At 49.3% G+C, this 2,859-nt stretch overlaps 1 protein-coding gene across 1 annotated transcript in view; it reads right to left on the reverse strand.

Moving 5' to 3' along the window:
* NTN4 (netrin 4) overlaps positions 1-2,859 on the reverse strand; it is a 71,743-nt gene that overhangs the window by 44,002 nt on the left and 24,882 nt on the right.

Consider the following 2,859-nt stretch of genomic DNA (forward strand, 5'->3'; position numbering starts at 1 on the left):
GCCGGTACCCACCGAGCCCTGGAGGGGCTGTGGGACAGTGTGGCACTGCTGCTCAGCTCTCCGCTCTGTGGAGTTCAGTGCGTCTGTAAAAGCCACCCCAAAACCTTTCAGAGTTTCGCAGCACTTGGGTAGACCCCTGCCTATCAAGAGAGGCAGAGCAGGCAGCAGACAGGGCAAGAGATGAGTACGCCCTGCCCGCCCGGCCCCGGGCACCAGAGCAGGGCTGAGGCTTCAGGGCCAGGCCACCCTTGCCCCGAGGCCTGCAAAGGGATCCAGGTGGCCCTGGGGAAGTGGAGAAAAGCAGAGGAAAGGCAACGTGCCGCCAAGGCAGCATGCTGCCACCAGGCCAGGAGACTGCCAGCACTGCTGCAACGCAGCCCACCGTGCAGCACATCAGGGGTCGGGGTGTGAGAGCCCACAGGAATATCACCTGCCTGCAAGGACCTCAGGTCTTCACCCTCTTTCCCACCACTTCATTCCCACCCCAAATTTTCCCACCATCAGAAACTGCTGCTGACACCAGTGTTTAATTGTAGCATGGCTTAAGTTTGGAAAGGCTGTTGCTGGTGAGCGTAAATGGAAGAAAAAAAAGTTTTGGTTGAAATTATGCTGGCAAGCTGCCACACAGCTGAGGCTCTGTGGTTTTTCTTCAAGCTTTTCTGGAAGTCCTGTCAATTTTAAAATCCACAGTTATAGAGTCAAAGAAAAATAAAATCACCATGGCCTTTACTATGAAACCATGTAACTCTCACATATAATCAATGTAACTCTTAGTGCAGCAAGGCTTGATTAGGGGCTCTCCAACTTTTTATTAATAAATTTCAGAGTAGGTCAAAGCGGTATTTGGGGAATTGTTTAATATTAAAAAAATCTCTGTTGACTTGGATGCATGGAGGTCAAAGCATCCGAGGTGTATAATGTCTTCTTTATCACCAGGCCAGTCATACACAGTCAGCTTTGTGCACCAATTAATGTCTTCTTCTTGGCATTTTTGTTATATCTGAAGGTCATTTCAGTTTAGCATCCAATAAATCCTTTATCTAGGGTTTATTCAGCTTTTGCCTACAGTGTCATAGCTGCAATTAAGCTATGTTATGCACTAGCAGTGCTAAGCCTTCTAAGCCTGACAGCATCCCCCATTTCTCCCACTCTTCAAGAAGCACTCTGGATAAAACCCATTTTTACCACAAAAGTTCTATATGGGTTTTCTATAGCATTTCCTCAGAAATGCTGTGGAGCACTGCTTGCTGTGCACCCAGTACAAGGCACTTCTGAAGCCAGTCTCTGGATTTCACTGGGTGAGCAGCCCTGGGAAATTTTTGGTGAATAAGAAATGCTCGGTCAAGTTAGCTTCCTACAGTGTGCTGGTAAAGCTGTGCTGGAGATGACCTACAGTAACTGTGCAGAATACGTTTGCTCCAGAGAAGTACACAAATAGAACTGTAAGGTCAATGCAATATCACCTACAACTCCTGAACATCCTTTTCAAAGCGTTGTATAAACATTAACTAACCCACGTAGCTCTCCTGAGGGGTAGGTAAGTTAAGTGCTATTATCATATTATCAGTTAGGCCAGCCAGTAGCTGGCCTAATTTATGTCTTTGGCCGCTTTCCTGGATTCTTTGGCTTACGTGTAACACAGAGCAGTTGGCCACTACACAAATAGATGAACATTTACTGCGGTTCCCTCAGTTGTGGGATTGCAAAGCAGATTTGGGAAGTGGTAGGAAGAGCAGGGCTCAGTCAGCCCCATCAGACAGGTTGAGATTACTGTTGTGTTCATCAGGTCCGTTTGTTTTTTGCACACCAGACTGCTGCCTCCAGGAATGCAGTGGAGGAGGACCTGGTCAATGGGAGGTTTCTCCGTGACTGCAGTTGGTGGTAGGGCTGTCATAGATGGCCCCAGGGCAGGGACAAGGCTCTGCCTGAGCCCAGCTGGGAGGGGTTGGCTACAAAATCCCACGTCAGACGCCGGGAGCTGAGAGTATTTGATTGCTCCCAGCTCGGGGTATGCTCCAGCCCTGGTCATGCAGGGTCACTGACTGCAGTTGTCTTCGGGCCAGGCATTGAGGGTCCCTTCCTCACCCGAGATGAGATCTGGGGCAAGGGACCTTGGCTTCAGCAGGGCTTGAGAAATGCTGCTGGCACATAGACATGGGTCCCAGGGGCAGAAAGGGGGGAGAGGAAACCCCCTTTGAAAGGGTGTTTGTTTTCACTTGAATTGGAAAAGAATTGCATGACCGATGCAGAGCACTTCGTGTTATGAAAAGTGACAGCTTTCTAGTGTAACGCTGGCTGCCACAGGGATTCAGTAAAAGGACAAACTGAGAGCATAGAGATTTCTACGCTGGCAGTCACAAGTTCACAACTGGTCTGCCACAGCACTGGAAAAGGTGCTTTTCCCTATTGCACTTAATGCATCTGCCCAACTAAATCTTCCCATTCTATCTACTGTACATGCCACCGGACTAGGATCTTCAGTAATGAGTAAGAGCATGCAGCAAGTACCATGACTCACCTGGGAAAACATCCATGGAAAATCATATGCTTCCTGCTTAAGCATTTTAGCAACACATGCCTTGTGATGTTTCGTTTATATCTTGTGCCTGATGAAATGTTTGTTTCCCATCAGAGTTTTTTTCTTCTTTTAAAAAAAGAAATTTGGCACTCGGCTTCCACGCGGCCGAGGAAGCGTTATGCAAACTGTTTATGCCCGAGTGTGTCTGCTGCGGGACCCCGCTGCGGGCAGCTCTGAGCGCGAAGTGTTTACTCTGCGGGAAGGGGCTTTGGAAACCCTGCAGGCTCTCCTCCGCACCCCGACGACTCGGGGCACCGCCGCCCAAAGCGCCTGCGGAGCCC

The sequence above is a fragment of the Geospiza fortis genome, unplaced genomic scaffold (assembly GCF_000277835.1).
Source record: "Geospiza fortis unplaced genomic scaffold, GeoFor_1.0 scaffold186, whole genome shotgun sequence".
Taxonomy (NCBI): domain Eukaryota; kingdom Metazoa; phylum Chordata; class Aves; order Passeriformes; family Thraupidae; genus Geospiza; species Geospiza fortis.